Source organism: Melozone crissalis, unplaced genomic scaffold (genome assembly GCF_028551555.1).
Source record: "Melozone crissalis strain CALT ecotype California unplaced genomic scaffold, PUWL_Pcris_2 ptg000073l_1, whole genome shotgun sequence".
Classification (NCBI taxonomy): Eukaryota; Metazoa; Chordata; class Aves; order Passeriformes; family Passerellidae; genus Melozone; species Melozone crissalis.
In genome coordinates this window covers 3,430,248-3,452,345 of record NW_026535850.1, presented here as the reverse complement: position 1 = coordinate 3,452,345, position 22,098 = coordinate 3,430,248, and positions in this window count along the sequence as shown.

The following is a 22,098-nucleotide window of genomic DNA, read 5'->3' as shown; positions in this document are numbered from 1 at the left end:
AGAGGCTGAGAAGATCAAGCAGTGGAAACTGACTGTGGAAACTGAACTAAACCAGAAAGAAAGAAAACTCCAAGAGAATAGAAAGATTATTGAAGCACAGAATAAAGCCATTCAAGAACTGCAGGCCAGTATTGTATAGTGTACATTGAATAGATGAAGTTCAGTGCTTCCTGATTCAGTATGACACTATTATTGATACAATTAAATATTAAAGACTGTTGCAGTTTGGTTTGTGCCTTGAGAAAATGATTATTTTGAGAAGTTGCAGGCACCTGTCCTGTGTGAGGGTGGGTATGAAGAATATACCTGTAAGTGTCTCATTTGCTGGTAAATTGTTGTTCATTAATTATTGTATCTTTCATGCAAAAGATGACTCAGCATGTAATACCAGATAAAACAGACTTCTGTCTACTGATGCCCCAAGTGACTTTTTCATGAGGGATTTGAGAAGTTCAAGTGCATTTCTAATATATTTTTCAATAACAGTGTCTTTTTTCATCTGTTCCCCATGAAAACAGTTTGAAAATGAGAAACTCCATTTGAAACTGGAAGATGAGATATGTGAAAATAAAGATCTCTTGAAAGAGTAAGTAATAGAACCAAGGATATATTTTTGTGGTGGAAATAATCAGTTTCCATGTGGGCAGTTTTATGTAGCTGTTAAATTTTGAAGGTCATTTCCATTGTTACTCCTTAGGTGCACAAAGCACTGTGCACTCCTGTGCAAACATGATATTTTTCCCTCCTTTAGAGCTGCTGCTTCGAGGCATCTGTGTAATCTGCTCAAGGAAACCTGTACTCGCTTCACAGAGAAGACCAGCAAATGTAAATGCTTTTTTAGTTTTTATTTATCAGATAAATGTACTTCTAGCTTGATCTGAATTCACAAACAGAAGCAAGAAGAAGAAATTTCTCGTGCTGTTCAGAAAAGTTCTCCAGTTGAGATCGACTGGATGTGGCTCTCAGAATGAGAAGTGAATTTTAAGTGGCTCACAAAATTGGAAGTGAAGCCCCAGGTCTAACAGATTTGTGGTTTGTAATGCTGAATGCAGAGGGCTTTTGAAGGCAGTGAGATTGTTTGCTGCAAGTTGCCAGCCTGGGAGCTCCTTGGGTGCCCAAACAGTGCTCCAGGTTTGAGGCAGTGCCCACAGCCCCGACTGGCACTGGAGCCACTGCAGAGCAGGGCAGGGCTCCCCAAGGCTGCTCAGCCCATTGAAGCTTTGCAGTCCCAGCCACACTCTGGGAATGTATTCAGACATGAGAAGTGACACTTCATGCCTGTTTTTAGGCAGTAGAATCTACTCTGACTTCCCAGCACTCTGTAACAAATTTCCAGAGCTGACCTTTCCTGTTTTCAGGCATCACACATTTGTGGGGAAAAAAGGTCTGAACCCCAAGGTATAATGAGTAACTGGAATTCTTCTCATGAAACTGAACAAGCCAAGACAGTTGGATAACTTAATGAAGTTTAAATTCTTGAGGTTTTAAAATATGTTATTGATTGGGAATTTTACTTTATATGCAATTTAGAATTGTTATTATAATCATTATAATTTTACTAACTTGATCCTGGATACTTAAGAAGTGTCTATTTCTTTTTAGCCTTAATTCTAGAAATCCTTGTATATAGATGTACTGTTCTTTTTTGATAGCTGTTTCTTTTACTGTTCTCTTTTTAATTGTTTTCTTAGGAAAAAATAGTATCAATTACAAAAGTGAAAGGAAAGAAGGAAAATATTGTTGCAATATAGTTTTGCAATTTTGTAATGACAGTTCAGATGCTCTATCAGCATCTGCTGATAGGAAGAAATTAAGTGCTAAACCCTAGATTACAGTTTATAAATACTAACAGTTTTGATACGTTATTATTCAACAGCATTAATACTATAATAATTAATATGGTCGCATAAACTGATCCAGAATTACACTTTTCACAGAAAAAAATATCTTAGGAAGGAAATTTAAAAGCTGAGCTTGCTTAATGTTTCAATGAAATACACCTTTTCCCTAGATTCTGTAACTTTTGGCACCATGTTTCATAATGACTTATTTAGTAAGAATGGAGCTGATAATTCCTTTGTTAATTCATTATGCTGATTAAAAATTATGACTTGGGCAGCTGGCATTCTTGTTCAAAAGAAAAGCTTTCTTATATGTTCTTGCTTTGATAGATGAACAGGAAAAGGAAGCAACAATACAATTGTATGAGGAACTTCACAGCAACGTAGAAGTAAGTGAGTAAGCTTGATGAAAGGAATGTGAGTTATGTGAGCTGAGCTGAGTTCCATGTTTATGTTGGGATACTGTTTGTGTCCATCATGTGTGGGTGTCATGTCATGTGTGATGCATGAAGTTGGGTTTTCAATCCCTTTTCAAGAGTGATTTTTGCGTTCTATAAAGCACATTCAATGGAGAAGGTGCAGCAGTGTGTGGGATGTAGATCCCTGTGATCTGGGTGATGTGTGCTTCGTGCTGGGTCACTGGCACAGCTTCTGGCTTCTTTCTGGGCTCTGTTTCACCTCCCTGCTGGTTCCTCAGAATGGCTGAGGTGGGCAGCAGCCCCTGGAGAAGTTCCAGGGTTTCCAGTATTGAACTTCAAATATTAAATTTTGTTTTTAGAGAATGACGGTGGCATTTGAAGAGCTTCGTGTGCAAGCAGAGAACGACAGATTGGAAATGAGTTTCAAATGTGAGAATTCTGTTTATTGAGTTTATGCAGCTGGCTCAGTTTTGTACTTCATAGCTTGTGTTACACATGAAGTGTCAGGGCAGCCAGATGTGAAGTGCTGGAATGGTGAGCAGCTCACACTGAGACACTGGGACCCTTCTTTTATTCCTGCTGCCTTTGGTCACTGCCTGGCCCCTTCTGTTGCTGTTCCACTGGGCCAAAGCTGGACCTTATTTCTCAAACAGTCACTCAAAATTGAAGTTTTGTCTGTGAAGTACAGTCTAGAGATCAATACTTACTTCCCATAGTTTGTTTATTTAAATGATAATGCACAAGTGTATAGCTACAGAAACTTTAGCTAAATGCTCTCTCTCTGTATGTATAGCCTGCTATGTTCCTGTTTCATTCTCACTTGCTCTTTTCTATTTGTATTTTCATTATAAAATCAAACATTGCCGCAACAATTACTCTTGGGAAACAAATGGTACAGCTGTACAATTCCAGGCAACCTTAAACTGGAAGTTGTATTGAGCTTGGAGTTTATTTCAGCTAGAATGTTAACTATGGATGTTACTGTATCTCCAAAGTAAAAGAAGAAGCAGAAAAAGTAGACAAGTTTGAAAAAGAATGCAGACTGGAAGTCAGTCAAAAGGAAAAGCAGGTTTGCTCATTTTACCATCTAAGATGTAGAGCTTTATTTGGAACTAATGGGGCAATGCAAGAGCCAAGAAGTGTTTCTGGGTATTAGTAAAAAAGACAAAATAACATCTGAAGCTGCATTTAAGTCAAATTCTTCTAAGTTTAGTGGTGTTTCAGTCCCTTTAGTCTACTGGAATTTATGGTTTGATTTTGAATTGGAGAACTTTTTTGTTTAGAGTAATGTGACTTGATCAATATTTGGCTAAGATTATATCTAGACAAATATTATCTATCTATCTGTCTGTCTATCTATCTATCAATCTATCTATCTTGAATGACAGCAAAATGTCTGCTTATCATACCTGGGTACAAATGAAAATTAATATCTGTCCCTTCTCCAGACTTCATGATGATATTTCTTGCATTTTTCTAGATTTCAGCTCTTACCATACAGAGAGATGAAAAAGATGATGTCATAAAAGACATCAAGGCTCAGCTGCAGATGTCACAAAATAAGATTGCTGACTTAATGGAAGCAAAATGTAAGAGTTCTGCCTGCTGTGTTTAAATGTAATTGTTTCTAGAATTGAAATGTAATTGTTTATGATTGTTTATTTATTAGATGTAATTGTTTATAGAAGCGTAGGAAACAGGGCCATGATAGTCTTATTCTGTTGCTGGTTGGCAGCAGAATTTTGGGGCCTTGAAGGCCTTATTTTTGTTTGGAGCAGGAGCTGCTCATGTGGGAGCAGGACTGGCAGGGCAGTTTTTAGGGTGAGTCAAGCAGTGAGAGCTCTTGAAAATTGCAAGGGGAAAATATGTTGCTTCAGTTTTGCAAATGTACAGTCAGGCAGATGTCTCTGAGGACACTTTTCAGAACTTGATTTTCAATATTTTTAAGCCATCTATATTCAAATTTGATATATTACTTTATAGTATATGATGTCAGTACTATTGGTCTCTGTTAAATTCTTTAAATGTATGTAATTTTCCATTTTTAGCAGCATTTTTTAGTAAATATCCTATTTTAAAAATATAAACATCTTTTTTTGTTTAGTACATAATGAAGAAATGTTAAAGGAATCCCAGGGCAGTAAAGAACATTTGAGGGCAGAGCTGGAAGAGGCTAAAATTTCATTGCAAAAGGCAGAGGTACCCCTTGCTTATAGTTTTACAGTAGAAATAGACTAGATGAGTATTTGCATAAGTAATTATGGATACTTTAGACATGAAACAGCTGTAGCTCTTTGTTGCAAAACATGTTTAGAAATGATATCATGTCTTGAAGGCTACTCAAAAGAACTTGGAAACTGAATTCCAGACTACAGTGAAAACATTAATTCAGGTCACTGGAGAAAAGGAAGAGCAGGAGGAAGAATGTAAAAAAATGAAGGCTTTGCTTGCAGCCCTGACAGAGGAGTTTGAGACTTCTGTTGCCAATTTGAAAAGCTTGCTGCAAGAAGAACAAAATAGGTAAATTAATGAGTTTAAATTCCAAGAGTGATCTTACAGGTTGCAGTCTATGACGAAATCAATAACAATTGGAAATGAAGCTGAAATTTTTTTCACACAGTGGTCTAAATGCAGAGAATTTAATGTATTTTTTTTTGTTTGTGATAGTTGATACTGTATAAAAAGTAATCTTTTGCCCCCTCCAACTTTCATAATTCTGTCTTTAAGAAATACAGATTTCTGTAGGTATATATTTGTTTACTTTTATGTCTACTGTTCTGAGGTTTTAAAAGTGAAATTTGATGTGTGTTGCAGGCAGATCTATCACCTGCCTGTTGAAAGATAAATGTTCTTAAAGTGCTTGTGCTAAGACTTTGTCTTATTGTCCTGTAAGTTTCAAATGCAGTGCTTTGTACCCTACATTTGGGATTTTTCATTTACCATTTCCTTAGATTAAAGAAATCTGAAGATGATTCAAAGCTGCTTATCTTGGAGCTCCAGAATAAATCTGCTGAACTGGGTAAGGCTTGTAGAAAGGCAGAAAATGAGCTGGGCAGTAATAAAAATGTTTTCTGCTCTTTTCTGGAAATGGACTGTCTCTAGTAGCTGGAGAAATGATTTTACAGTGCCTGTACCTGTCAGGAATGCCTGGATTTATTTTTACTCAGCTGATCCCTTTTCTTTGGGGGTCATTGGTGCTGGCAGCAGCCACAGGGCAGTGCTGTGCACAGCTCCAATAGTCAGACCATTCATGCATGAATTCCTCTGGAGGTAATTTTGGTTTGCAGCTCAGAGCAGCAGCACTGCAGGTGCCAGGAGTGACTTGTGCAGCAGAGACAAAACCTCCCATGGAGGTTTCTGTGACCCTCCCCATGCTGGAAGTGCAATGATGCTGGCAGGGGTTGTCTTTAAATATCATCAATTTGACATCCTGTGGTTTCTAGGGATGTGCTCCTTAGTCCCCAGAGTAAGAGCTCTGCCTTGCTGTTGAGAACTTGCAAAAAATCCCAGAATTGTGAATGTGCACATAGAAACCATTTAGAAGTTAGTAACAACTGGTTTCCTTTCCCAGCATATCTATGTGATACCTTCAGCAGTTCATATTTTTTTTCTGGAACAATGCAGGTGCATCAATACTTGGAGAATACTCTAGTCTTACAGTCCATGGTTTACTTGAAGCTATATTTGTGGAAAACATAATAGGCTCTAAATTTTATTTAAGATAAATATTCAGTTTCTCTTCAGATATAGATTTGCTAATGTCTGAATCATTTTCTCAAGTCTACATTTAGATTAAGTCATAAATTAGCTTTTCAGTTTCTTAACTTAATCCAACAAGTTTTGAGAACTGGGTATTGCAAAAGGGGAAATGTTTTATACTGCCTGCTAAATATGAAAAATCATTTCTGTTCCATTCATTTTACATTCCATGTGCTGTAGAAGAGATGACTAAAGTGAAATGTGATAAAGAAGTGCAACTTGAAGAGCTGTCAGAAACTCTGGTAAATGTTCATTTTATTAATCTCATGGCATTTGCTCTTCATATGAAATTCCTCTTGCTTTGTAAGTATCTTAAATGCCATAAATAAACTCCATCCAGTCTGCCTTAACATTTCTACTAAACTTTCTCACACACAATTTCAGTGTTTTCTTTGAAGAATTCTTTATTGCCTCTGTTTTTCTTGTCTCCTGTGCTTTTGGTTTTTCTTGTCTCCCATGTTTTTGGTTTTCCTTCTCAAGGTTTTTGGTTATTTCCTTCTTTGTTCATGCCCATTCAAATGCCACTCCCTCTGGATATAAAGTTTTCCCATTTTTTCTTCCTTCCAGGAAGGTAATTAGCTCTGGCCTCTGTGAACCCTGCTGTGCTGTGACACAGGCCCATTTTCTGTCACAGAAGTCTAAGCTATATGAAATACACTCTTAACAGAGGTTTATTTTCATTATGATTTGATATTTACAAGCCTAACAAGAATCCATATCAGCTGAAGTTAAGATAGTGTGAAATCAGGTGTGCATTTTACTGTGTCTGCTTGTTGTTACAATCTGTGCATTGAGTGTTCTGAACTGAGTTTCACTCATTTTCTAAAATGGGTAAATTGGAGCACTTTTACTGAAGAAGAATCTTGAGGCTAGTACAGAAAATTTGCAGAGAGAGAAACATTTGGAGAGAGAAATGAAAATGCTCTCCAAATGAGGGAGGTCTGAAGAAAGGCAACAGTTACATGTTTTTAGAAATAGTGAAGTTGCACATCATGACTTGGATACAAGTTTATACATAAGAAACAGCACCCAGAGCAGGGTCCCACCCTAATTTTGCAGCCCAGGTAATGAAACTCACAGCAGAGGACAGACATGAACAGCACTGGTGTCACAGTTCACTATCTCACACCACTTCCAGATCCCAGCAGAGACTGGAAAGATCCAATCTGGATAATCCATGGCATGGATGTTGTTGGGTTCTTCTGAAAGCCTTGTGCTCTTAGTTCATGTCTGATGACCTCCAGCAGTTGGAGTTTGCACATGGGAACTCAAAACTCTTCCTTTTCATTTTGCAGAAAGAATTCCATGGTTTGAAAGCACAGCTGACAAGAACAGCTGAGAAGGAACAAGATTATTTAAAGCAGCTTGTGACTCTGAAAACAGATCTTGAACAAGAGGCGTATGACCATTTTGAAAATATAACATTGAATTAGTTTTGGTGTAATATAGAAGTTGCTTTAATCCACAGTGAAATGAACTATGATTGTTTTCTAATGGAAATTTTGAACCACATATATGCCATTAATTATATACTTACTTTTCTAAATTCCACTTTTCTATTTATGTGTATTCTATGGCATATGTAGTTGTTCTTTCACTTATTTAACAAGAAGAGAAAGTTTCTGAATTCAATGTTAATCTTGCTTTAAAATACATAATCTTCACTAACCATTATATATATATAAAAGTTGACTCTGATTTTCTTTCCTTCTTCTGTCACCTTCTTACATCTCTCTGACTCTGCTACAAAGCTTATATTTGTAGATAAAGGCCTGGACTTCTTTCAGCATGGAATAACACTTGATAATGGGTATTTTTAATTTAAAAGGAGATTTCAAAATGCATCTTCTTATTCCTCTTGGCCATTTGTTTTAAATTAGGTTAAAGAATGAACAGCTAACAGTGTATCTCAGTAAGCTTTCACTAGAGAAAGAACAAACAGCACAAGAGAAAAATGCTGTGGCTGCAGAACTCCAGAAGCTGCAAGAACAACAAGAGGCAAGTTGTAAACTTCCAGCTTTCTTGAAAGGACAACACTCAATTTGGCAAATGACTCAGTTTTACAAATTAGATGATGAGCTGCAACATGACTTGGATCTGTAAAGTACCTGAGCAAATTTTTTTGTGTTTGAATTGGAAAGGAAGTGTATTTACACTTGTGAACAAGGCAGGTCTGTGTGCTTTGGATGGCTTTGAATTTTTTAAGAAGTCACTTTGAATTTTATTTCTTTGCTGACACAAGGGTCTTTATTTAGGATAATAAGAAAAAAGAAGACAATACAAAGCAGTTAGTTGAAAATCTAGAAGAGGCAAATAGCCAGCTAAGGCAAGTAAAACCAAATATTAATAACTGATATTGCTAAAGGAAGTAGACTCAAATAGTTAGTTGTGTTCAAATGTTGCTTTCTGGGATTTTTTGATTAATGTTTTTTTAGATTACACAGCTAAACAGAAACTATTCAGAATTGCTGTTGGCCAAGTAGAAATTTTCTCAGATAGAAATACCAATTGCTGCAGGAACAATGTTTGCCATCATTTTGTATTCCATAGTAGGAGCTGTCTTGTTTTGCATTAGACATCTCAGGTGTGAAGGAAATTCAAATGGAAGCTGAAGGTTATGGATGAAATGTGACAAGGCAAAACTGGATCAGAGTTACTCTCTGTATCCCCAGTTCAACAGACAGGCAGCTCCCATGTTTCACAGCTGCATTGCAATAGTCCAGGTCAGGATGTATTTTCCTTGGGTTCCTGGAACATCTTTTCCTACTTACAAGAAGTATGGACAGTTCACATATTGACTTACTGGGCCTGTTGCTGCATTTTAAGAACATTTTCATTGAACAGCTTATGTGAAGTTCCCATCAACATTAGCAGCTCTTTTCAGAAAATAAAATAGGGGTTTATTAGAAGTACTGAAAATAAGTTAAAGGCAATAAGGAAATATTTACTAATGCTTGTTAATTTGGCACTTAGAAATGAACTGGAGTCTTTGAAGGAGAAAATGGCAAAGACAGGTGAAGAGATGAAAAGTACACTGGATGAAAGAGAAGAAAATGTATGTCCTGTGTCATGAAAAAATCTTACAGAACCTGCAGGGCAGCATTCAATGTAAAATCTTTGTTGGGATTTTTTCTGCAAAGCTCTGCCTGGGGGATGTGATCTCTGCCAGAGGTTTCTTCTTTCCCAGCTGCTGCCAGCTATGCCCTTGTGTGTCCCCATGTGAGCCCTGGTATTTCAAAAGACAAGCACAGTCACTGGGATGTTCACTCTGTGCTGGAAGTTTAATATTAAAGATTTATTTGTTTTCAGGCAAACAGAGAACCTGCTTTTCTGTTTTTTCATATACCCACTCAGTGATGGATGGGCTCTGGATTAGCTTTTTATATGTAGTGTGAGTTTGAGCTGAAATAGATTCAAACATTTTTACTTTTCTTTCTATTGGTTCAAAGCAACCTGGGGTTTTTAGCAAATTTCAAAATTTCATTGTAAAAGTCAATGATTTACAATTTATTTTCAGGTTAAGAGAACTGAAAATGAAATTTCAAGAAAGGAAAAGCCATTGAAGATTCTAGAAAAGAATTGGGAAAATTTATTTTTTCATGGATGTAGGGAACTTCATACAAGTGCACTTTTTAAATTGTGAAGATCTTGGGGTTTTTTCTTCTTCTTTCTTAACTCCATAACCACTAAGGAACTGGTTCACTGCTATTAATTAACATCTTGTGGTACTTTATGGCTAAAACTCTGATTATTCTAACATGGCAGCTGGTGTTTCAGTCCCATTGGAACAAACCAGACTGCTGCAAGTGCAGGTTTGAGAACATCTACAGGAATTGCTCACACAGGGAGTCATTTGTAGAACTTACTAATTCATGTCTGAAATATCTCTTTCAGATGAATAATTTAAAGAAACAGATGGAAAATAAAACCAAATGCATTGAAGAGTTGCAGCAGGAGGTGTGTAGAGATTTTAAATGTCACAAACACATAAACACATTATACTTTGGGTTGCCTTTTCAGCAGGTTTGTGTCTGCTGTGATGTCTTTAGATACACCTATGTAACTTAAACATTTTTCTTTCTTATCCTAACCCTGAGCAAATTAGAGAGTCATCTTAGGGAACACTTGATTTGTTAAATGAGCCTTAATTTGAAAAGAGCAATTACAAAAATAATATCTTTAATAAACTTCTACTCTTTTTCATTTAGTGCATAGTGTTATTTATGTACGTGTATGAGTATCTCAGTTACCACTAGTAGAAAAGAATTCTGCACTGGCACAAACTGTAGTAACTTCACTGTAAAAATAAATAACTTGTATTTTTGGTCATGACATCTTGACACCTTCTGTCAGCAGCATCTTAGTTTTAATTTCCATTCTGCACCTCATTTGTTATTCCTTGCTGCTGCTCAGGAGGAGCCTTTCTTAAGGTTGTGAAGAAACAGTAATTATCACAGAAATTAGCTGAACATTCATTTGTTTGAAGAATTGTTCTGGAACCTGAGCTGCACAACAAAGAGTTATTTGCCTGATGAAAGCTGGAATATCTTGATGCAGTTAAACCATGACATAATTCTATTAACTTATTAAGGTACAATGCTTGTTTTGTTTAATTTCAACAGAACAAGGTGCTGAAAAAGAAAATTACTGCAGAAAGCAAGAAAAGCAATACTTATGAAGGGAAGGTAGGTTTAAATAACATCGTGTAGAAGATGAGGTGAGTGTTTTTAACTTCCAGTGTAAGTAATGATAATACTTGTTATACGTTCTGAGCTGGTTTATGGATCTAGGATCCAGACTTTGCAGGAATGAGCTCATAGTTTTTAGAAGATGCTTCCATTTTTAATCATTGGGCACTGACTATTGGACATTTAAGAGATGGATTCACATTGCAATTAATGATGTTTCCAATCTGTTCCCTTTTTTTTTCTTTTGTTGATAGTGGACTGAACAGGGTTCAGCAACCTCATTGTAACAGAAAAGCATTTAATTGAAATATATATATAAATATATTACTCTTTTTAGGCTGTTCTTTAAATGTGTTCTTCAGTGGCAATCCCTCTGATGGGAATATTGTGTCCAGCTTTGGGTACTGCACTTGAAGAAAAGTGGACTTTTTTGAGGATATTCATATGAAAAACTTAAAAGGAAAAACTGTAGTGAAAATGCACAGCTGGGAGAAAATGTACCATAAAACCTGTGAAAATCTGATACAGATTTACAAGAGAGGGAATAAAATCTCCATCTCTATTTGTTTTTTTTCCAAGGCATTCACAGCATTTAGGGTGACTGCTTAGGGCAGTCTTCCCCATTGTGCTGTTGCCATTTTTCCTTTGAGTATTTTCTAACTCACTTCAGGCCAAAGTTCAACTCTTTATTAAAAAAAACCCTGAACTTTTCAATAGGAAACACTTGCATCATATACCTGAAAAGTAACAGTGTTTGTGCTCAAAAATAAGAGGTAAGAAAAAATAATCAACATAGTAATTCCTAAACAAATAACAGCAGCAATTCTGCTTTCTCCAAAGGTGAATAAATTGCAGTTAGAGATGGAAAATATGAACAAGCAACATAAGGAAGAAGTTGACATCTATCAAAAAGACATAGAAACAAGAAAAGTAAATGAAAATAAACTTCGTGAAGAGGTGAGAGGTGTTCATTTTTACTGCAATTTACTTTTTTTTGGTTTAAAATGTTGTTCTGAAGCTTTAATATCCAGAGTCCTTGCTCATATTTCAGTCTTATCAACATAAATGGAACTTGTTTTGTATGCCTGTGAGCAAAGCTTTAGTACATTAGGTGCTTAGGTTGAAATATTTGAATATGCCTTTGACAATGAGAACTCCATTAAAAATTCCTTCCTTCAAGATATAGTTTAAAGAAATTCCACCCTTGGTATAAAGTCAGCCCAGTTAAATTAGATTATAACTTCTCCCATATCAGGATTTTTCCGCCCACACTTTTTTTGATGGCAATGCTAAGAAATGTTAGGGCAGAGTGCTTGAAATGGCCTTTTGGTTTGCAGTGAGCTTGCCTGCCTTGGCTGTACCTTTGATCTTGCCCATTTTAACAATCTGCAGAAAAGATGAGGGATTTGAAAGGGATCTTAAAAGCAAATAAAGCCCAAGTGGGACTGCAAACTTTGCACCCACAGGGGGAAGAAGAAATTGAGATTTAAAAGAAATATATTGTTATGTTGATGAATGAAATGCAATTTATTACTGACAGGTAGAAAAGATGAGGTTGCTTTGTGATGAAACTGCAATGATACAGAGAGAAACTGATGCCAGATGTCAGCACAAGATAACTGAGATGATGGCACTGATGGAAAAGCACAAGGTCAGAGATTTTCCTGCTTGCTGTGGTTTGCAATGGGTGATACCATGTCAATACCATGTTTATAACTTGTGACACCACGTTAATGACCTTTCCAAAGCAGAAACAGGCCTGAGTCTGGGAAAAGGAAGATGAACACATGCTGGACTTTGCATCATCTAAAATCAAATTCATTTGAAGAATATGAACACATTCCTATGGGCAGATACATTCCATTCATCTAAACCTCTGGGATTTTTAGATTTTTTTTTCAATTCAGGCTTCCTTTGATACCATCTGAATGCAATATTTTTCAGTATCAGTTTGGCCTCTTTCTCAGAGGTTACCTAGTGACTGTCAGCAGTTTAGCCTGACACATTTTAGTTTACCTTTCTATTCCTCATTTTGCAATATCTTTAGCAGCTACATTAATAAAGATGGCACAGCTGGCTCTTAGTGCTGAGCACATATTGCTGCGCAGAAATAAAGCACTCTCTGCCAGTCCACAAAATAATACTTGAATTGAGCATTTCCTGTTTTACAGTTTCTGCAGAAGCATCAATGAATCTTTTCTTTATGAATCTTAAGAGCCTGGTTTGAAAAAATGATGTTTTAAGACTGGATAACTCTATATTGCAACATTTAGTCACATGTTTTGAGTTTGTTGTTGGTTTGGTTTTTTTACCACAGAATGAATATGATAAAATGGTTGAAGAAAAAGATGCAGAGTTAAAAGTATATAAAATGAAACAGCAAAAGCAGTTCTCATCAGAAAGGGCACTGGTAAGGAGCACTTTGCAATGGTCAATAATTCAGTGAAGGGGCTGATGTCCTTGTGTAGTGGTTTTATACTGGCTAAGTGCCAGGCACACACAAAAAAACATTCACTCATTTTTCTCTGCTATTGTTGAGCAGAGGAGGGGAAAGAAAAATTCAAGGACTGAGTTGAGATAAAGATTAGGAGAGAAACACTTTGAGGGTAAAGCAGATTCAAACTTAAATAGTGTAAAAAATTATTATTAATACAATTAAAAGTGAGTAATGATAATTAAACGAAACCCTTAAAACACCTTTTTTCCCAATCCCTCCCTCTTGCCCACCGACAGCACAGAGAGACAAAAGATGTGATCTTCGGTCAGTTTGTGACTTCTAAAGATCTTTTTTCAATTTGCTTAGAGAGTTTCTTTTTCCTGCTGTGCTCTGGGGTCTTTCCCACCAGGGACATTCTCTGGGAACTCTTCCAGTGTGCTTTTAATTTTTACCCGCAGCAGTCCCACCCAACCTGCTGCAACAGATCTTATTCTGGGCGCTAAAAACTCCAAATGTTTCTAAAAATAAATTGGAGTGGCAGTGTGTTTGTGTCTGCTCCTCCAGGTAGTGGGTCGTGTTCTGACTCCGCACTTTGAATAGGAAACTTTTGTTTTAAATATTTAGATTGTGCCCTCTCACCCCTGCTCTATTGTGCCCTCTCACCCCTGTTCTCCCAAGGGTTTTAAGGTATTACCTTGAACATTTCTGATCAAGTACCTGTTTCTTACAGTGCTTCAGTCTTTGTTAAACAAGCTAAAGCAAAGCTTCAAGTATAGGGCTGAAAAGCAAATAGAATTATCTTGTGTATCTAATGAGTGTCCCTGTTAATTACTGCCTCACTTGGGACTGTTTTCCTTTTTCTGGGCTGTGCAGAGTTAACCCTGTCCTTTATTTAATGGTTTGTAGGAAAATGAGCTGTCATGTTTGAAAAGGGAACTGTCCTCCCTTAAGGAACAGCTGAGAGCAGAAATGGAAGAAAAGGTGGAGTTTTTTATTCCCTGAGCAGTGGGGGTGAGAGGTGTGGCCTGGGCTTGTGCTGTGGGAGGAGTTGGGTAAGAAATGAAACTGAACAGAAAAACAGTGACTTTGGAATGCTGGGGTTGTGCTAAATCTGGTCATAGATTTGTGTGAACTTTGTAACAGTCTGTGATTATAGATTACATATAAATAAACAAACAACAAAACAAAACTCTCCTTGATTTTAGTTAATTTTAACTAGCTAAAGCAAAAAAGTTCCCTAAACTGAAGGGGTTTTTCAGTGACTTTTGAATGCTGGGGTTGTACCAAACCTGGTCATATTTTTGTGTGAACTTTGTAGCAGTCTGTGATTATAGACTGTGCTCTGTAATTAGACCAAGAAGATTTTTAACAAGTGAATTCAAATCAATATTTCCTTGCTGTCACATAACTCTTTTGTAGGAGAATCTTGTAAAAGAGCACTCTGGCAGTGTGATTCCTGAAAGTGAAAAGAAACACAAGGTAACTTTAACTTTTTAATTGCTTTTAGAATTTGGTAGTATTTATATGTGTAGAATCAATTGAAGTGCCATGATAATTTATTTCCATTCAACAAAAGACAGTAGAATGCTTTAGACTTAAAATTTGAAATTATAGAAAATACAAATTGATGTTCCTGGGACTCCTAAACCTTGTTTAGATCTATGCAGTGAATCTATTCATGTAAAAAATAGAAACTCTCCAAATTATATTCCTGAAAAAAAAAAAAAAAAAAAAAAGTCTTCTTCAGTACAGGAAGCCCCTTGGGCAGTCCAACATTGAAGTTTTGTAACTCCTAACAGTGAATTTTTCTTGTTGCATTTTTCTGCCTGTATTTCTTACTTCTCTGTAGATTATTTTTTTTCCCCCTGGGATAAGAAGGGATTTTAAAGGGTCACACCATTCCATGGAGATATTACACAGCAGTTTCTGGAAGGGCTCCCAGTGTGTAATTTTTCTTGCTCACTTGTTGATTTTTTTATGTCTCTAGAACTGATTTACTTAGTCTCAAAAGTGTCCATTTGTAAAGGCACTTTTCCTCTATGGAAGAGAAAAAAGCTGATACAGCTGTAAAAATGGTCAAAGTATCAAAGTAGTCCTGACTGCAGAACTGACCCTTCTTCCCTGTCAGGAGTTCACTTGTGGTTTTCACATTGGAACAATGGAATCCAGCACCATTTTGATGTTATCTGTCTAAAAAAGGACTGCACTGGACCATTCAATGCTTCTCAGTTTCACTTCTAGTGAAAAGACTATTTTAAGAAACACCAATCTTGATGTAGCTACCAATCTTTCTTTGAAAGCCTTTTCCTGCAGTTTTGTTTGTTCCCATTTTCTTTGATGTTTGATAGAGTCCAATGTAGTGGCTGCAGTTCAGAATAACCTGGATTTCTGCAGATAAGCATGGAAAACTTAAATGCAATGTGCCATGAAACTCAGCTCTTCCATAGCTTCTCCTTCATTCTCCTCATTTGGAAACAAAAATAATATAAAAAATGATATTTCCACCCCACCCCACTTTGTTTGGGTCTTTGCTCCATCTCTGGATGGAAAGATCAGAGTTCCACCATTTCTCTCAGGTGAATTCTTGGACACTCAGACTGTAAACTGGGTCCTGAGTTTGGCTTTAGATTCCATACTTACCCCATAAAATGTAATCTAAAAATAGAAACATTTTCTTTCCCAGACATGTGTTATAAAGACTCCTCCAAGGGATAAAATGCAGAGTGGAAGAAGCACAAGCCTGCCTGCAGGGCAGAGCAGCAGGAAAAAGCAGAAAGTGCTTGTGCAGCTGGACACTCAGTCAGAGAGCTCTGAGCACACTGGCCTCCTGGTAAGAGCCAGAGAACAAATCGTGGGCTGAGCAGCTCTTTGTGCTCACTGCTGGGGCTGAGAATGGAAATAAAGAGTTTGGGCTTCCACATTCAAGCCAATATTTATGTATATTTTTAATTTATTGGTTCTTTCTGGAATTGTAGTTGTATGTACATAATTAACATTCTTTTTATTGAACTGTTATGCCTCATAATGACAACTTTTATTTTTCATAATTTAATATCCTTAGGCAGAAAGAAAAAGTAATTTTAATATAGTGTGACTAAGTAACTTTTAATTTAACTTTCAACTTTTAATCATATAGAGCATAGTCTTGGAAGAAGAAACATTTAAAAATTTGTACAAAGATTATCCACAAGCTTCACAGTTACATTCCACAGCACCAAAAAAGGTATGTTAGCCTTTCCTAAGATTAAAGCAAGCAGTTAATCAGATTGTTTACAGAAACGAAAGGATGGCTTTATTTTCCTTCCCAGAGCCCAGCTCCATGCAGTGTGAAATCTCCAGGCTCTGCTCTGAAACTCAAAACCATGAGGAGGATGCGCGAGGCGGGCTGGACTGCGCTCTCCACAATGGACAGGAAAAGGAAAATTAAAGATGCTGTAAAGCTCTTTGCTTAAAATGCAGAAATGCCCAGGGCCCTGGCATTGCTTGCACGGTTGTTCTTCTCTCAGGGTTAGGAATTTGTTGCTTTTTTCTGTCATACTCAGTGTGTTTAATACTTCAAAATGTTGGGACAAAAATGAGCCAATTTTAAATTTTGAAATAAATAGAACTACATAGAAAGTTGTTTCAAAGCTGTTTCTGGCATTATAAACTCTGGTTTAAAAACTTCTGTTCTTTTACATTTGCTCTGTTTTTCTTAACACATAAATACTTAGTGGAAGAAATGTAGCTGTTAAATGAATGTTCTTTTACCTGAAGTCCTCTTGCTTTTTCCTGCATTTTAATGGCTGTTAGACCTGTCTTTTTAGACTGTTTTGTTTTCAGTATGTTAAAATGGTTTTGAAACTTCTAAAATTTCAGTAGAGTTACTTGTATTTAAAAAGATTTCAGCTTCACAAGGAGTAAAATATGCACATTATAAGATTGTGAAAACAATGTTAAGATGCCATTAAATTGTTTATCTGAAATATAAAGTGTGGGACTATCTGTTGTTGCTTTAAATATTTGAACACAGACAGAAATCACCCACCAGCCTTCCTAGGGACCAGCAGAAGTGCAAGGATAGATTAGAACATCTATTTCTGTATTAATCCTTGATTAATCTTTGTCAGGGTCTCTGGCTGGTCAGAGTGACCCCGAGAAAAGTTCCAAAGTCTCTTTTCCCAGCCCGGCGCTTGAAGAAGGAGTCAGGGCTCTTCATTTCTCAGTCTCAAGGTTGTTTCATTTATCTTATCTGTAAAAAATTTTCTCCTGCCCTGCCAAGGTGAGCTCAGCAGGACAGTCTGAGGCATTCTGCCTCCCCCGGGGCAGCGTTATGTCTTTATACTACAAACTACATGTACAATGTTTACAATTACTTTCCAATACCTATCATCTATGTTAGACAGTGAGCTTCTACTCCAAACCAATCGGTAAGTGCCACCATCACAGCAGAAGAAGAAGAAGGAGAAAGCTGGACACACACAGTTCCCTCCATCTTGCCCCCTGAACCCCCATACCAGAAACCCCAAAATCTACTTTTTCACCCCGTAATAGCTTCACTAATATGCTACCTAAACTGTTGTGGTTTGCTGATCTTCATAGAAGGTTGGTAACTTGCTCCGTGGGTCATAATCAAACCACAGGGGCATTCTGGGCTCTGTGCCAGGGTCTCTGAGCCCCATGGCAGGGGTCTGGGCTGCTCAGGACAGCCAGAGGGATGTCCTGGGTCCTGACAAATCTTGGTTCCACAACAATGACAAACCCTGCTTCAGAGCCTAGACATAACAACAAAATTACAAGTACATCTTAATCCCCAAGCCCTGAGCCCCCCGCCCATCACTGGGGACTCTGGGGGTTTCCCCCCCCTACCCCAGTGTAGGATTGATGGGGGTAGCACAGTCGGGATGGACGGAGATGAGAGATCTCTGCAGCCAGGTCATGGAACTTGGGGTTTATTGCAAAGGGCCTGGCTGCAGGGCCCTTCTGGGATTTGGGGTTTATTGCAAAGGGCCTGGGTGCAGGGCCCTTCTGGGATTTGGGGTTTATTGCAAAGGGCCTGGGTGCAGGGACCTTATGGGATTTGGGGTTTATTGCAAAGGGCCTGGCTGCAGGGCCCTGCTGGGATTTGGGGTTTATTGCAAAGGGCCTGGGTGCAGGGCCCTGCTGGGATTTGGGGTTTATTGCAAAGGGCCTGGGTGCAGGGGCCCTGCTGGGATTTGGGGTTTATTGCAAAGGGCCTGGGTGCAGGGCCCTGCTGGGATTGGGGTTTATTGCAAAGGGCCTGGCTGCAGGGCCCTGCTGGGATTTGGGGTTTATTGCAAATGGCCTGGGTGCAGGGACCTTTTGGGATTTGGGGTTTATTGCAAAGGGCCTGGGTGCAGGGCCCTGCTGGGATTTGGGGTTTATTGCAAAGGGCCTGGCTGCAGGGCCCTGCTGGGAGCTGCAGCCACAGCTGGAGCAGCCCCGAGAGAGGAGAGGGGGAGAGAGGATGAGAAGGTAAGAGAGTAAAAGCATAAGAGAGTAAAAGGGGTAAGAGCATCAAAGGCAAGAGCTAGGAGACAAGAGGTAAGAGCAAGAGTAAGAGAGGTAAGAGCTAAAACAGCAAAGTTCCCATTACAATATAATAAATCTTCTGTGTTGAATATTCTGATTCTCACTAAGCAATCTAGTACAAGATACAAATGCTACAGCATTTTCATACCACCTATAAGAATCATTACATTACCATACTGTGCTACATTTTAAACCCTAAAAACTCCTCTGTGGACCACTTCAGTAGGGGCTGCTCTGACCCTGGGACCTGCCTGCAAGCAGAGGGAATTGTTCCATCAAAAGGGGGTTACTTTCAGCGGCCACACCGTTGTTTTCCCGTTGTTCAGTAACTGAGGGATCTCATAGCTTGCTTTCATTTCAATCTCGCTTATAGTTTCCATATTCTCAAAATCTTTTGCCAGACAATCATATTTGTAAGGCTTTCCTGTTTCATCTTCCCCAACACCCCAGAGCCGGCGCTGCTGCGGCCGTGGGGCAGAGGGGGTGCGAAAGGGGAATCCGGGCTTGGAGCGGGAGGAAGGGGAGGGAGAGGGGAAGGGGAGGAGCAGGAACAGGAGCAGCATGAAGGGGAGCAGCCCGAGGAGGAGCAGCAGCAGGACAAGGAGCATTGCGGGGTTCCACGGCGAGCCCGCAGCTCGGCTGGGCCCGGCAGCATCGCATTGCCCCGCGTCCCGCAGGTGAGCGCCGAGGGGAAGCGGCAGCTCCGGGAGGGTTTTTGTGGGGGGAAGAGGGGGATTCTGCTGGGGTTTGGACCTTGCCGATTCCGGAGTTGTGAAAAGTGCGTATTATATGGCTCTATGCAGATATTTACTGTGGGAATCCATAAAATCAGAGGGGTTTGGGAAAGCTGCAAAAGGCAGGCCTCAGAGACAGCAGAACTGTGAGTAGAGCGCAGCCATGAGATAGGTCAGCAGAAAAATTGTTTAAACTGTAGAAAAAGCAAGGGCAAATAGAACAATGCCCTGTGTATTAACGCTTGTCTGAATAGCTCTCTAAGCTGCAGAAAGTTTATCTAGCAAGATATTAGGAAAGTTGAAGCTTAAGAATGGAGCTCAGTGCGTTGTGTTTTAAGGCTTACAAGCAGGTATTGTTTTCGAAATAAGCAAGCATTGTTTTAAGCAAAGGTATGTGTGCTTATGGTGTGTGAAAAACGGCAATCACTTGTTTTTAAAATTTTAAAAGTTTAATAGCAATAAAATAGTTCTACAAATAGTAATATAATTAGAGTAATAATAATTTAGACAATTTGAATTAGGACAATACGAGACAACAAATATAAAGAGTTACGGACGTCTGGGTACCTTTTTCTGGGCAGCACGAGCCCGAAAAAGGACCCCCGCTAACGAAGATTAACCCTTAAAAACAATAGCCCATTGCATATTCATACACCTCATAGATGACGCATAAATTCCATTCAAACATTCAAACACAGGATTCTGTGGTTCTGGTCAGTGTCAGCTTCTTCCTCTGAATCCTAACAGCACCTTCGAGGCGGGAAGAAGTTCTTTTCTTCTGATAAGAGAGCAGTAAATTCTTTTTCTCTGAAAGATTTAGGTGTCCTGTGGCTGCTATCTCACTGCAAGTCCTTTCTTTAAAAAAGTATCCTACATGGCATCGTTTCTATTTTAACAATTTTTATAACCTAAAACTATATTTAACACGGTACTTAAGAGAATTAATACAGCATTACTTTCTAACACAACACATATAATATTCATTTTAATATTTGCAAAAAGCCAATCATAAAATACAGGCATTTTCACATTTACCATATGTATTTTGATGTATTGATTAGTAGTGCTGTATTAACAGTTTAATAATAAATGTAGTCTTGTAATTAAAAGGTAACTTTTGCAGTTAAAAGAAGAACTATGTCAGTGAGGTTTTTTTAAAGAAAGGAATGAGGCACTCGCACCAGATAGCAGCCACAGGACACCTGAATCTTTCAGAAAAAAGAATTTTTTGCTCTCTTTTCAGAAGAAACGAACTTCTTCCTGCCTCGAAGGGGCTGTTAGGATTAGAAGGAAGAAGTTGATGATGGCCAGACAGAATCCTGTGTTTGAATGGAATTTATGCATCATGTATGAGGTGTATGAATGTGCAACGGGTTATTGTTTTTAAGGGTTAATCTTTGTTAACGGGTGTCCTTTTTCAGGCTCGTGCTGCCCAGAAAAAGGTACCCGGACATCCATAATTCTTTGTATTTGTTGTCTTGCATTGTCCTAATTCAAATCGTCCAAATTATTATTACTCTAATTGTATTACTATTTTTAGAACCATTTTATTAGTATTAAACTTTTAAAATTTTAAAAACAAGTGATTGGTGTTTTTCACAGGAGTTGAGTCCCAAATATATTTTGGTGTCGCTGAGAGAGGTATTTTTAATTCATTTGATGAGGGGATATTTTTGGATCTCTCAGGAGTGCAAAGGGGAGCAGGGGAAGCGCTGAGTGCCTAGAGTGGGGGGATGCTGGAGAAAGGGGACCCTGGAACACCTGATGTAAAATTTCAATGGTCAATCCAAATTTTACTTCTATACCTTTTATTTTAAAGCAAGCAAGCAGCGCTGGGTGGCCGGGGAGTCACTGCTCCACTCACAGCACACACAGTTCAGTAAAGTATATATACTGTTTTTAAGCCTACAAAGCATTTTCCAATGTGCTTGGTTAGTCCAAATTAGCAAATATCAATAAGCTGAGAGCAGTAATTTCATAATATTTCTATGTTGTCCTTGATTCCTATCCTTGTGGTTGTCTGGAGGGAGGCCTTACACTGGTGTCTGCTACATGATTTTGTCATGTGCATCAAGCTTTTTATTATACATAAGCTTTTAATTGCTTTGTTGCAATATCTCTTAGCTTTACCCCAACTTCCTCTAATTTATTCTAAGCATCAGTCATCTTGCTACCTCATCTCTTTTGCTCTACTATGCTTCTTTGATTTTGATGCTTTTTTTGGCTGTTTGGTCAGAAAGTTTCAAAACCTTTCTTTGTGTCTGTTTTGGACACAGCAGATAGAAGCATTTGCTGATTCCATTGCCAATTGGCACAAATCTCAAAAACAATTTCCACAGAATCAGGGGAGGGTGAGCCCTGGGACCCCCCAAAACCCCCTCATCATGCCTGAGCAGGACCCGGGAGAGGGGGAATGCCCAGGACCCACAGCCCCCCCAGCAGCTCTGAGAAGAGGGACCCCCATAACCCCAAAGTGAGGAAACAGGGAACTCCTGGGAGAGGCTTTTGGACTCCTTGATTTTTGGAGGTATTTCTGGCCACCAGACGTCTGGTGACTTCTAGAGATGGACTTGCCCAGTGGGACCTCCGAAGGCAATGCACTCACATCTTGTTTTTCCCCCAAATCAGGATTTCCCATTCCCAAACCTCATCTGGATGGAGAAGGCTGTGAGGAAGAGGAAGATGCCC